We start from the raw sequence: 14,927 nt of genomic DNA, 5'->3' as shown, positions 1-14,927 counted from the left end.
AACATTAAAGATATTTATTTTTAAACATTTATAAAGCAATATTTTATAATTTTTAGTTTTGTTTAAACTCTGTTTAATCTTTTTATATTCTAAATAAGTTTTATCGAACTGTCTTGTGATTCTTCGAATGATTAGAAATCACTTTGTCGATTGTTTTTTTGACCTTTCAAAATTTTTGAACTGCGTTACGTGTTCATATAATAATGAATTCTCTCTGTTATTTAAAAAACAAAAGAAAAAAGATTTTGAACAGTAATAAAGTTTTATTGATGTGTAATTTTCCTTTAAATATCATGTTTGATTTTTAAGAACGGGAAAAGTTATTCTGGTATTAAAGTTTAGTGACTGTTCAAGGATATCAATGCTAATTTAATTTTTTTTAATCCAAATACAAGAAATTATATATATATATATATATAGGCTTATATACACAATTTTTTTCCTTCTGCAGACACGTAGGTGGATCAAATCGATAATTCTTAGTTCACTCCCATTTCTGGATCAATAGAGTATTCTAATACTTCTAATACTTTTAATATTTAAATTTATTATAGTTTATTAATTTTTTTTATGCTAATGCTTACTGCTAAGACAGTTTGTTTATGGTTGAAAATGCTAATCCAAAAACACATTTTCGTCCTTAGTTACAATTACGGTAAAAATGTAAACGAATTTTTTTTTGTTGAGTTATTGATTATATTCAAGAAATTAGAGATTTTAATGTGAACAGCTGAATTTTCCCTAATACGACTTATCAAGAATGTTTTTTCCCGAGTCTTTAATGAATGTTATAATTTTCTCTCTCGGGAAAAGTCCATTTGGGTTACTGATCATTTGTATGTTTAGAATAAATTACTATTAACATAGTCGAAGCAGATTAAATAAATAAATAAATATATATATATTTCCATATAAGATCAGTTGTAAGAGTTTAAATAATCGATGTTATAATTAATTAGATGTCCGATAACAGTTCTGATATAATTGTCCACTCATTATTTTGTTAATTAAAAACAATGAAACGAAATTTGGTTAAATTTTTACATGAATTATTAGTATGTAATTTAAAGTGTCGAAGATTTAAGTTTAAAGGATTTGCTATCTAATCTTAGTCTTAAAATTGTATTAAAGGGTAGTGTTTTTATATTACAATATTATAATTATACATCAATAATGTTATGATTTTTTAAAATTTGCTATACATTTTGTTTAGATTTCAATTTTTTTTAACGAATTTAAGTAATACTCCGTAGATTAATTTAAGATTTGTGTTTTCCCAATTAATAAAAAGTTATACGTTCATAATAAATTTTTAACCGAAGTATCGATGATATTCTGAATTAGAGTTGGTTTAAATGATCTTGTAAGATCGATAGATACAGATGTCGTGTGTTGAATTCAGAATACTGTACTTTCATACACAAATTTAAGATATTTATAAATAGTATTCAGAAAAATATGGCTACATAAATTTTTCAGTTATAGAAAGTTAATGCATTGTAAAAATATCACGAGTCAATATCTAGAACAATTTTTCCAGGTTTTAAATAATAGTCTAAATTTTTAACAAGTTTTTAGTTTTCGAAGGATCTTTCGTTTTGAAATTTTTCAAGTTTGCAGTCTTTTTAGTTAATTCTGTACGTTAGCGTTACTAAAAAGCATAAAATCCTTTGAACAAGCATTAGTCGAAGTCCTATATAATTAATATTATCAAAATATTTAAGATTTAGTTTACACTTAGTTATAATTTCGATTTTGTCGACGTATAATTCTATAATATTGGACTCCTTTTAATAAGTTATCTGTAAGAAAAAGCTATTGCAGAACTACAATTTTGCTATAGCCTACCTTTCGAAATTTACAAATACTTCGGAAATTATTTCTTTAGTGGAATATACTAAAGCGAATTAAATGCCCAACAATGATTTTTGTATTTCAGTTTTAAATGTCAAGGTTTGAAACAGTCTTTTGGGTATAATCACGATTCAACAACAAAATTCAAGAGATAATTTATAAAATACTAAAAATAAAGAGAGATTTATCGGATTTAGACGAAAAAGATCGAATTGAAGATTTTTTGCATTAAATCGAAATTAAGTTTTTGAAGTGATTGCACAACTGAAGTCTTGATATGTCATCTGAATTGGAGGTTTCGTTTTCGTATCATCCTCATCGGACGGCTTGTTCAGCAAGAACCCGGCTATTTTTGTCAGCGTCGACGAGATGCTAACGGTTATTTGCGGATCTCGTTCTGCCGCATTTTTTGATTTTGTTTCCACCTTTTGTGTCGCTGCCAACTTCGTTCGAAAGGGCAAACCAGCGTCAAAGTCGTTCCTTGTCTTTGTTCAGGAGGAAAAAATTATGAATGAAAATTCATTCCATTTAAATGTTTCATTTACAAATTATTAAATTAAATTTTTAAATACTTTCCAGTATTTCCAGTGCATTTATGTACATATTTTAATTGAAAGTTTTTTAAATTAGTAAATAATTAAAATTTTTATAAATTTTATTATATTAAAATGTTTTATATTGAACATTATTTTGTTAATTTTTTTCTACGATAAATAAATTATTGAAAGGAAGATAAAATTAAACAAATATAATATTGATTGAAATAAACATTTTAAATATTTATTTTATAAAATAATTAATAGATTAATTAAACAAAACATAATGTAACTTATTTTATCAATTCATTTCATTTTTATTTGGATATAGTAATTTGGAATATCTATTATAATTTATATAAAATGTATATAACAAAGTTATTATTGATTTCAAATTCAGATAGGCTGTCATAAGAATCTATAAAAAAATTCAATGAATTATTTTTTAAAAATCTTTATTATAATTATATATACATCCCTTTTAAATAAGTGACAAATAACAATGGCATTCAGTGGATGATACAAAATAATTGTCAGATTTCTAGTCTAAACATTTCTAACCATAGTTGCCAGATCTGAAGGTTAAAAAGTAGCGTGGTTGTGCTCCAAAAGTAGCGGATTTGAACTGTTTGTAGCCCAAACAATAAAATGAATTATTTTGCAACTATGCACTTTTACTAATGAAATGAGTTTGTAATATATATATATATATGGGCATTCGGTGTATCTGCATCAATTTTCTCTAAATCAAAGCGAGTCATTCGCAGGCGCGGCGATTCATTTTTTGAACTTAGAATCTTAGCGACTGCGACTTTTGTTTTCAGTTTTAAGGCCTCTCAGTTTACACTGTATCAAGAACTGTTGTATCTGTTAGACTAGTTTAGAGACTGTCGGAGAGATTAGTAAAAACTAGTTAGACTCGCGTAACTGTTTATACAACAAAGATTACACTGTCTTGACTCACGGAAGGTCATCGCTGGAAAGGGGAGTGTGAAACGAGGTCACCGTCCCCGAAGGGTTAACAGCGTCACCAACCTTTTATTACGTAACGGAAGAACGTTTACAAAACATCGCGACACAATTCGTTGTATACGTAACGATGTCGTATAACATTTGACAATAATTTCGATCGTTGATTCCAACAATATCAAAATTTAATAACTTTTGGATCACGTATTGGGAGAGAAAATTGGCAATTCCAACAAGATAATGCTGCCATTCATGCATCAAAGTCAACTAAAAATTGGTTTGCTGAAAAAAAAATTAATGTAATTGATTGGCCATCATGGAGTCCTGATATGAACCCAGGGAAATGTTAACAATGGAAGTGTTAAGAAAAAGCGACGTGCAATATTTACAGGCGCAGATGCGTTTTTGCGGGAAATCGAACATATTTTCAGACCATCTAAAAATTCTCTAATTAGTCTGGAAACAGGGAAACCTAATTCTTGCATTCTGTGAAAAAAGATGAGATTGGCTATAATGTAATAATCTTAATCTTCGCTGTCGTTACTTTTGCCCGAGCAACACTGGGCCTATTCACTACATTTTTAGTAGACGTTTCCTTTTTTCCTTTTTTTAGGTATTCCTAGGAATACCTAAAAAAGGAAAAAAAGGAAACGTCTACTAAAAATGTAGTGAAATCGTCAAATTAGAGAAAGGAACGTTCTAAAACAGAAGTAGAATCAAGAAGTCAAGCGGGAAAAAACAGGAAAACGAAGTAAAAGTACAAATAAATTTGTGAGTAGCATATTTTCGTTTTAAAAAAAGAATTAAAAATAGGCGCATATTGATAGATATATGAGAGGAAAAAAATTAATAAAATTAGCAGTGTTAGTGGCAATGGATTGTGGATTACTGGAGCGAACGACGGATAGAAAACGGAAGCAAAGTATCTTTATCTTTGTTAAACGTTGCAACTTTATTTATACAATTAAGTGTAATGAAATTAAATAAAACTTTATTAGTTTTGTATGATACAATAAATATTGTGCGATTTTATATATGAAAATAAAAAGTAGCGTATTTTTAAGAATTGTAGCCTGAAGGTAATTATTACTAGCCCAAAAAGTAGCGTGTCGCCCAATTTAAAATTTTTGTAGCGAGGGCACTTAAAAAGTAGCCCAATCCGCTACTTGTAGCCCAATCTGGCAACTATGTTTCTAACTAATAATATCTTCCAAAATTAATTCAAAAAATTTTAGAAAGTATTCATTTTAATCCTTTAAAATTAAAAATTTTAATTTTACCTCAAAGTACCATTTGTAAATTTTTGTAAACTTGTCAATGTTTTTTTTATTTATAAAAATTTTTCAAAAGTATTTTAGCAAACAATTTTGTGATATTTCACTTAATATTTATGATCAATTTTGGTGGTAATTTAAATAATGAAATTGAAATAAATTATCACAATTATGTTAAATTAAATTATAACTGATGTCAATTGCAGCATGAAAAACAACTCTTCTTTTCATATTATGAGTGTTTAATGGAGATCTCTGCACACAAAGCTAGAACTAATTTAAAATCGTAGGCACAAAAAACCTTACACACGTTGTTTCTAGCAAACAAATTAATGAGCACAAACGTTTTCGGCCGTTTTGAAAGGCCTTCTTCAGGTGCAATTCAAAACGGCCAAAAACGTTTGTGCTCATTAATTTGTTTGCTAGAAACAGCATGTGTAAGGTTTTTTTGTGCCTACGATTTTAATGGAGATGTCTATTATGTGAGCAATGTTATTGCATTTGTCAATAAGCAATGTCAGGTCTATCAGGATGAATTGTTTTATTTGTAATTATGGCTCTGTCATAATATATTTTGTGTGTCACTACTTCATACTGGCTGTGGAGTATATTTGTAGTATGACACCTGGGTGTTTAATAATCTGTGTTTGTGTGCAAACTCTTGGCACAAATATTTGCTATTTGATTATGCCTCTTTACATAGGCATAATCAAATAGCAAATATTTGTGCCAAGAGTTTGCAACCAGAAGTTATATATTGTGTTGTATTGTTTCTGGCAGAATGTGGCATTTTCTATGAGAGTCATTTTAGTGATGTATCCTTCAAAATTGTTTTCTATAGTTTTTCGTGTTTGACTTGATCTTGAATGGCAACCATAAACCCTCTCTCCAAACATCAGTCCCTAGTCAGCCAGAAGCTTGCAGTTTTGTCAACATAGTCCTGAGTTAGGTCATAGGCTTGCCTGCCATGAATTGCCTTTTGGGTCCATGACTGCTTAGCTCAACACACAAATAACAGATACTACTATGTCCAGGTTCTCAGGGCATAATTTTAAAGTTGTATTGTTACAGTCAGTTACAGCTTTATGTAATCTTGATGTTTCTTGTTGTTTGTGGAAAAACTCCTGCTGTGTCAGAATTTGTTTGTAGTGCAGGTTAACTTTATTAGCCAAGTCATGGCTTTCTTCTTTATAAGGAAGAGTTGGTCTATCTATGGATGATTTTGGATGATATTGTTAAAGCTTAGTAAGTGTAGTTCTTAGTTTTCCTTTGGAGTTGCTTGAGATCTGTGTGTCCACTGTATAACTCAGAATAAGTGAATACAGTGACAACATATGTATTAATAGCTTTTACAGTATGTTTTGTATTTAGGTGTATTCTTACTATTGCATATAATCTGTTCTGGTATTTGAGTGTAAGTGTTAATTTTTGCTTTTATCTGTGCATGTTCTGTAAGTTTGGCCTGTTGGAATTTTAAATATTTGTAAACCTGGTCTTATTCCATGGACGTAATAATAGACAACTTTGTACTTAGAAAGTAAGATTTCTTCAGAACTCCTTTTTCAATAGCATTTGTCTAGACAATATTCCATTTGTATATCATTTGAGTGTATCTGTGTGTGTAGTTTGTAAGAGATGATGCTGCTTCTGTGTAGATTCATAAGTTTGATATTGTCTGTATATGAGGTGATAATGTGAACAGTGTTGTTTTGTTGTTTGAACAAATCACAATATGGTTAAAATATCAATGTGTTAGATAAAGAGTTAAGTGCAAGGCAGAATCAAAGAAGACTCAAGGAATATTCTTGAAAAATTCCTCACTTGATGTATATTTGATTTGTTTTTATGAGTATTATGCAGATTAAGATGTAATACTGTTTTCCAGTGGAGCATAATTAAACCAAGAAAACTAATGAGTTGGGAATGAATTTTGTAGATGTGAAGTATGTGCAGCAGCCAAGTGTGGGAACTGTCAAGTGCTTTTTTTATAAGCCAAACAACCACTGGATTATATCGGGCTATATTTAATTAATTTCTAAATAATTTATCACTGGCGTTAGGTGTTAGGCTCCATCTCTTATTAAATTTAACTAGTAAAACAGCAAGGCTGTATTTTGGACAAGACTATGTCTCGGAGACTCACTACTAAGTGGGATCACTTCGACTCACGTGGGTCTCATTCTCCAATCATCTTTGGTATTGCTGGTTTTGAGCGTGATCATTCAAACTTTGCTGGCCTTGACCATGAGGTCTTCCACAATGCATTTTCATTGAAATCAACCTATCAAATGTTGAAATTTCTCTCCATTGCGTGACGCCCCAGTTGAATTTTTGTCAATGCGAAAATTTCTCGTTTTTGAAAAAAATAATGGTGGCTATTGTATCATTCTCAATTATTTTTTTATTTTGCACAAACTAAATATATATATATATATTATATATATTAATAAATGTAAAAAGAAAAAATAATTCTATTTGGAAGTTAGTTTTAATATAAAATTATAACGATGTGCCATCTAGTTTCAAAAAGTTCCGATGATGAAACGAGATATGTTTAGTCAATCGGTCGAGGTTAGCACGTGATGACCAGAAATATGTGGGGAATAACACAGGACAGGTAAATCAGTTTTTTTCAAAGATTCGTTTGTCAAAATTTGATTTAGTAACATTCACTTTTCGAACTTCCCAATGCATGTGTTTGTCAAAATTTGATTTCACAATATTCGTATTTCCAACTTATCAACCAGCAATGCATGCGCAAATCTCGCACTACTGCCTGTTTGTAGAGTGTGTTGCCGTTTTGTATTTTATTGTGTTTTGGTTCTCGGTCCCCTGACTACCTACAAGTCTGGTTTTTTTAATCATACATAATTTGGGCACCTAATACTCTGTCAAATTTCAACTCCTGATATGTACTTCTTCATACCTTTAAGCTGATAGACAGCAGGACATATGATTTTATAAACAAGACAGTCTTGTCAATAATTATAATTAAATTGATATTTATTAAATAATTTTACATTACAAAAGTGGTAAAAGAATTTGTCCAGTAAATACAAAAAAGCACATTTCCTCGACATCAACATCAAATTTGACCAAACAACCATCCACACGGAAGTCTACCGTAAACCAGAGGCGGAACATCTCTATATACCGGTAGGATCCTGCGACCCGCCATACTATAAAACGGCAGCCTTTAACGCTTTAATTAAGAGGGCACATACACACTCGTCCTCCCAGAGCTCCCTCCAGGCCGAACTGAAACGTATAGAATGCATAGCCGAGAATCACGGCTACCAAGGGATTACACGTAAATTGGTCCGCAAACACCAACGCCAAGAACTACAAACGAACCAGCTACCCAATGAAGTTACACCTAGTTTCATACCGGTCACATACAATCCATACCTTAAAGCATTATACAGAACAATAGCTAAGAAAAAGAATATCCGCATTGCCTATAGAAGATGCGCTACAATTTCAGATATATTACGGAACGGTAAAGACACTTCCAACAAGGAATGACTTCCGGGGGTATACTCCATCCCGATTATGGACCACAGAACTGACAGAAGCCTGGTCTATGTAGGATCCACAAAGCGCTCCCTAGAAGTAAGACTAAAAGAGCACGCAAGTGATATTTTACACGCGAGGTCCACCACCGCTCTAGCTATCTATGCCTCAGATCCGGAAGTAGAGCCTTTACTCAATCAAGCCAAAGTAATTCGCACAACTCAATGCGTACACCATCTTAGATGGCTAGAAGCTCTTTGCATATATATGGCTACTCTCACAGATGATTTAGTAGTGCATAGCAGTAGACAACTTGTCTACTGCATGCAGTCCGTTTATGAAATTTAATTTTATTAAAGGATATTTACTCATTTATTTTTACTTTTTATTTTTATTTTATTTCTGTAGTAGTTGAGATAAATAAATAACAGCAATCATTATTTATTTTATTAATTTATTTTAGAATTCTTGTTCTCATTTTTAAAGTTTTGTATTCATGTTCTATTTTTCTGTTCTATCGTAACTGAAGATCAGTGAAGCTGGTCGAAAACATTATTCTTTTATTAAATTCATTGCTGGATTTTTTTTCATCTATCTATCCAGTTAATACAAAATATATGGATATTGGTCTGTATTGTGCAGGTCTTTGGTGGTGGTGTTTTTTTTTTTTTTGTTTTATGTAGGGATGCCCTGCATGAGAAAATTTGGCATGTCTTTTGGATTGTTGAGATAAATGTTTAGCTAGTTCTTGGCATAGGGATGTGAATTTTTTGTATCAGAAATTGTGAATGTTGTCTATACCAGGGATTGTCCAGTTGCGTGCTTTCTGCATTGTGCAATGGATAGCTTGTGTATTTATTTCAACACAATTCATACTAGGTGTGTCCTGCATATTATTGCTTTTCTCTTTGATCCAGTCTGCTTCAGCCTTGTGCATGACAACAGTAGACCAAAGAGAAGACCAATAATTTGTGAGTTCTTCTTTAGTTGGCATGCCATTATTTTGGGAATCGGTAGTGGATTTATTATTGTGTTTTTAGTTGTTTCATTAATTTAGGTGGTGTTTTTCTTATTAGTATATTGTGTCAGCCTGCCTAGCTGCTGTCTAATATTGTTAATTTGTGTTTTTGTTCTTTGCAAGATAGACTTCTGAAAGGTTTTTGATTTGTGCACTTCTGTCTGTGAATGCAGTTTTAGTCACTACCAAATTTTTCATATTTCTTTTCAATGATCTTTTTGTTGGCATTGTAATCCTATTACAGTAGAGCATCGTTTATCCAAATCAATTTGGGACTGGGGTTGTTCAGATAACCGATTTTTCGAATAACCGATTATGTATGAAAAAATACATTATTAATATAGTATATTAGTATATCTTATGTAATTAGTATATTAGTATATCCCAATAATAATATATTAATATATTCCATGTTGAAATTTTTCTCCATTGTGTGTCACTTCATGTTGAATTTTCGTTGATGTTAAGCCTAACGAAAATTTTTATAATAATAATCGAGGCTATTGTATCATTAAAAATTATTTCTTTATTTTGTACAAACAAAATAAATATATTGAAAAATATAAAAACAAAAAAAAAAATGATACTTTAGAATTTAATCTAGTATCAAAAACGTTCGATTCAGCACGACACAGTCCGACTGAAAAGCTTTTGGTTGACAGGCTTTCGGATAAACAATGTTCTACTGTAGTTCTTTTTGCATTACTTTTGCATAAATTTCAATGAAATACTTCTCTCCCAGGAAAATTGGATTTATTCTGACTAGAGTTGCCAGATTTCTACAGCTGGATTAAAGGATAATTAAAAATGTTATTACTCTCCAACTTCCACTCCATTCGACACTCACACAATTTCACTTTTTTGGGGATTTTTTTTTGTTGATAAGTAAACATTTTGTTTATATTATTTTTAGATTTCTATTTTAAAATTATAGTTTTTATATTGATTTTATAAATATTTGCAAATTTTAGTTTAGTTAAAATTTAAAATATTGAATGGTAAATTATAGCTTTCTGTGGGGATGGCTGTGGATGATACGTGTATCTGTGCATAAATCTGGCACTGTCATTACAAAATAGAGGCATGAAAAAATGAAAATAAAGAATTATTCTTTGAAATAAAGGACATCTTGACAACTTTAGTTCTGTCTGTTTGTAGTGTATGCAATCTTGCTCTTGTTGCTAACTAGGTGATCAATGTGTTTTCTGATTTTGAACAATTTTCACTTCTTATTTCCAGAAATTTTGTCAATTTTTTTTAGCCATTTCTAAGTTGGTAAGTTGTAAGTGCCTCTTAAGTTATTTCCTCTCCTGCCTGGCAGTATTTCCTTAATCTTTCACATCAACTATTTTTGTCTAGCTTCCCTTGCTTGTTTACTATATTCCATCTCTTCCTAACTAACACTGACATTCCACTTTCATTTCTCATGTTTAAAGATGAACCAAGTTGACCAAGTTTTAACATTTCTTCAGCTCTATCCCCTGTTAATCTGGTGAATTTATTAATGCAGCTTTAACTACAATGGCTAGCTTATCTTTGTTTTAGAATATTCTAAGGGACAAGGTAATCATCATAAGGGAAGATACTCAGACAACTATCAGCAGCCTAGAAATGATTGGCCATAGTCACATTGAGATGCAACAGTTAATTTTCAATAGGGAAGACTTATAATGCATAAAGTTTAATTCTTACACATACTTTATTTTTACTCTGTTCATTTAGTAAACTCTGATTAAGGTCTCATCAGAGGAAACCCTGTAAGTGAACACAGTACTTTTCTTATACTGTAATTCTTTGTGAATTACAGTAAAACCTTTGCTTTGAGTGCACTAAGCATGTAAATACTACAAACTTTTAACCTTGTTTGTACCAAGTGAATGCCTGATGCTGAGATGACAGTACAACATTGTGGTAAAGAAGAGAGAAACTACTTTCTTTAAAAATTGAGTTTTAGTTTTAAAGTTTAAAACAATATGTATTACATAATGATTTGTTTTCATCTTTTATTATTTAACATGCATCATTTAACTTTGAGACAAAGCATTCATATTAAAATGTAATTATAATAATACACATGTGTAATACAGTAGAGAGTCGTTAATCCGAATCAATTGGGGACTGGAGTAGTTCGGATTAGTGATTTGTTCAGATAACCGATTATGTACGAAAAAATATATTAACCTGTCTGATGTTCAAATTTTTCTCAATTGCATGTCACTTCGTGTTGAATTTTCGTTGATTTTAAGCCTAACGAAAATTTTTATAATAATAATCAAGGTTATTGTATCGTTAAAAATTATTTTTTTATTTTGTACAAACAAAATAAATATATTGAAGAATATAAAAACATAAAAATTATACTTTAGAGGTAAATCTAGTATCAAAAACGTTCGATTCAGCACGACACAGTTTGACTGAAAATCGTTCGGATAACCGGCGATTCGGATTACTGGGGTTTGGATTAACAACTCTCTACTGTAATTTAAGAATGAACATATTAGCTGTGAAAAATGATGTTCATATAAGATTAAATTTACTACAAAGTATAAAAAGATGCTTAATAGTGATAAGGTATTATCCTAAATCTTCTATATTTATAATTTTTAATCTGAAATGGCCATGGCCATGGCCATCTGTTCTATGAGTTTACAGATATCTGAGATAGCATTGGTCCAATTATGTCAGATAATCTGGGTTTTAGCCAGAAGTATTAGTCTATCACTCTGGCAAATCTGAAACAAAATTCCTGGAGTTTTTTGGCTCTAAACAAGCCAAAAAACTCCAGGAATTTTGGTCTTCTTTTCAGAGTTATGGTTTGTCCCAGAATTTTTCTGGGACAGACCATACTCTGAAAAGAATATGGTCTGTCCCAGATATATTGGGCCTTGACTCATGCCATCTGGTTGCTCTATTTGGCCTGACCAAGTCCATTGTGGGTTGAATAAAGTTTGCTTGATAGAAAGATCCTCTTAGTGCCTATAGGGTAGAAAGAAGAAAAATACCCAAACAATAGTGTTGTCAATTCATTGCTTTGGTGCTAAATCTGGTGTCTTTATGTAGCTGTTTGGAACTATTTGTGAAAATTTAGCTGTATGGAAAGATTAACTATTTTTTTTATAGTACCATATTACTGTGTATAATACAATGCATGCTAGTTTTACTATCCCTTCTGTTATAGAATTAAAATAGGGAAAATATGGTTGATTGAGGAGGTGAAATTTTGACTTCGTTTTTTCATTTCTTTGTTTTGACACTCCAGGAGCCCCATAAACATACAAACAATTTTGTAAGGAGGTTTGTTTTGTGTGTGTGTATTGGCAACTATTTAGCAGTATTATATCTTGGGCCTAGATGAACCAAAAATTCTGAAACATGGCAGAATTATTTCTATACAAGGACATTGATGCTAATAAATTTTAGTGGTTAAAGGTCAAGGAGTGGGAGATAGTCATATCTCAAGTAGGGTTGGACTTAACAAAAATTTTACTTATTGGTATTTACAACATTTTCAAAAACTCATCTTTACCATCAAAATGAAGTGCTTTGCCTTTCTATAATAAAAAAAATATTTGTTTTTAAATAAAATTTCAAAACAGATGGTGGTGCACACAATTTTAACTTTGAGCTAATGTTTCTTAGTGGTTTTAAACTTAAGTATTTTTTTAAATAGAAAAATATATCATAATTTAATAAAATTACTTCAAACTTTTTTATTTATATTTTATATCTTAGTATAATTGAAAATTATTGGATTTCCTTTTTGGTCCCCTTAACTTCCTTTGAGTGCTGGGCTAGCCAAGCAAGAGCTTTTGCCAGCTGTTTTGTTTCTCAGCTGTTATGTCTACATAACAAGGGAAAGTATTGAATCATGTCAAATTTGACCCTCTAAGATTTTTGCAAATCTCCACGTTTTGAGATCTCCTAAATCCATAAAAGTAAAGAAAAAAACAGCAAAAAAATTGTGCTGTTTGTTTGTTTCTCTTTTACTTAATATCTCAGGCTGAGGTAAAATTAAGTAACAAAATTTGGCATGGTGGCTTGTATATGAGGGACATTGATGCTATTAAATTTTGATAACTGTTTCTAGCAAAAAAATTTAATGGAACAACTGTGTTTTGTCTCTTTAATGGGTATACTTCAGAAATCTGTGCTCTGGAAATTCTTGTGATAGCACTTGTGGAGTGGAAGAATGCATGTAGGCTCTTTTAACCAAGGCTCTGAATGCTGCTATTTTGCATGGAAAAGGATCACATGATCCAATTGGAATATAAATGGAGATAGCACATGGTTTACAATAAACAGACATGGATATGTTCGACCCTTTATTTGTGATGTCTATGTCCAAGAAGTGGACGTTGGTCTTGTATGGAAAAGGATCACGTGATTCTTTTCCATACAAGATAGCAGCATTCAAGGCCTTGGTTAGAAGAGCCTACACACATCCTCCACTCCACAAGTGCTAACACAGGAATTAAAACTTATAGAAGAGCTAGCCAGAGTGCATGGTTATATCCACCTTGTGCAAAAATTATGTGAGTGCCACAGACGTACACAAGAAGCATCCACTAGTTCACAAAAATACCGAGAAATAAACAGGAAAAGGATAAGGAGAGGATCCCCATCACTTTTAACTCCCATTTAAAATCATTATACAGCACAATTGCCGAGAGATGTCGCTTCAGTATTATCTACAGGAGGTGCCCATTCATTTTCAACATACTGCACAATGGAAAAGACCCTCCTAACCCTGACACACTACCAGGCATTTATAACATCCCTATCAGAGACAATAGGTGTGAAATGGTTGGTTCCACTAAATGTTCAATGGGGGTCAGATTACAAGAACATAAATCTGACATACAGCATAGTAGGAGTATGACTGCTCTCTCTTACATGACAGACCCAGATATTACAGCAGACTTCTCCAGAGCCAGAATTATCACCCTGCACCTGGAACACCTCAAATGGTTAGAGGCCATCAAAATCTTTAAAGCCTACAGCAGAACCACATGTGTTAATTTTAAGGAGGAGATGTCTGTTGATGACATGGCAGGCTATACTTGACAAAGACATTTTAATTTTCATTCATATTTTGAACCGAATGCATGCACAGTAGTTCTCTGCATTCCAACTCAACTTGATTAAAAAAAAGGTCAAACATTATGTTACGGAGAACACATGCGCATACAGTATTCGAAATCCATACCATTCAATTTAATTTTGAATGTCAACAGCCAGCCTAGTTGAAATAAGAATTGACCTGAAGAAGTGCCCAGAAGGGGTAACGAAAACATTTGTCACTTAAACATTGTTCACACTAGGTAATCAGTTCGTGAGTCATAAGTTTTATTTTAATTTGTGCTTTTACTTTATAAATATTGCTGGTTTTTAATATATGTAATTCACTAGTTTAGCATTCCTGTTTTGTTTATTTTTAACTGTTATATATAAAAAATAATTCATAATTAAATAAATTACAATTCTATTATTAACTGTGAAATAACATTTATCATAATTACATTGTAAAAACTGACAACCCTTGTTAAAAGTTTTGTCATGTAATTGTGTAATTGCATTTTTATATAAAATTCATATAAAATTTTTACTAAAAGTATTAATTCTGAAATACAGATTAAACAAAAATAAAGTATATATTTTTTAAAATATTATATTCCTAATTTTTTAGTCATTAACTTCTTTGAATCATTATTTTAACTAAAATGTTTTTTTTTCCCCATTTTTGACTTTCTGCCCTCTGGACAC

At 31.2% G+C, this 14,927-nt stretch overlaps 1 protein-coding gene across 4 annotated transcripts in view; it reads left to right on the top strand.

Annotated features, from left to right (window-relative positions):
• The window catches only part of clu (clustered mitochondria protein homolog), an 89,979-nt gene that overhangs the window by 3,441 nt on the left and 71,611 nt on the right, over positions 1-14,927 (top strand). The gene's annotated exons all lie outside the window — the stretch shown is intronic.

This window comes from Centruroides vittatus, unplaced genomic scaffold (genome assembly GCF_030686945.1).
Source record: "Centruroides vittatus isolate TY-2023 unplaced genomic scaffold, ASM3068694v2 contig_689, whole genome shotgun sequence".
Classification (NCBI taxonomy): domain Eukaryota; kingdom Metazoa; phylum Arthropoda; class Arachnida; order Scorpiones; family Buthidae; genus Centruroides; species Centruroides vittatus.
Note: the sequence above shows the minus strand (reverse complement) of the source record. Positions and strands in the feature narration are given on the sequence as shown.